Genomic DNA, 519 nt, shown 5'->3' on the forward strand with positions numbered 1-519 from the left:
ACAAATTTCTCAAGAGGCAGATCAGGTGGTCTGGTATTCCCATCTCTTTCAGAATTTTCCACAGTTTATTGTGATCCACACAATAAGATCCTAAGATCCTCATAGTTCATGCCTATTTTGAATACGTTTATCCTACAAGACTTCATTGTTCTCTTATTTGAATCTTTCCAAACCCTTTATCCCCTAGCCAAGCCATTGACCGATTTTCATAAATCTACATACATTCTATGGAATGTACACTTCTCTTTCTACACAAAGTGGATGGCCAAGTTAAGCATCAGATATCTATATACTGAGAGAATTTCCCTTCATTTTTGTCTTTTAGGGTCAGCTCTGAATGGGACTAAGGGGTATACAAGTCCATTTTAAGATGGGTCACTGATGAAATAGTGGTAGATGACACGGAAGTCTCATTGGTCACCTGATCATGCTGCCCCACCCTGTTCATGTGTAATTCTGAATGAATCTCTTTTATATTACAATGGATTGCTGCTAGACACTTAAAATAAAGACAAGTGT

This window comes from Bison bison, unplaced genomic scaffold (genome assembly GCF_000754665.1).
Source record: "Bison bison bison isolate TAMUID 2011002044 unplaced genomic scaffold, Bison_UMD1.0 scf7180017864136, whole genome shotgun sequence".
Classification (NCBI taxonomy): domain Eukaryota; kingdom Metazoa; phylum Chordata; class Mammalia; order Artiodactyla; family Bovidae; genus Bison; species Bison bison.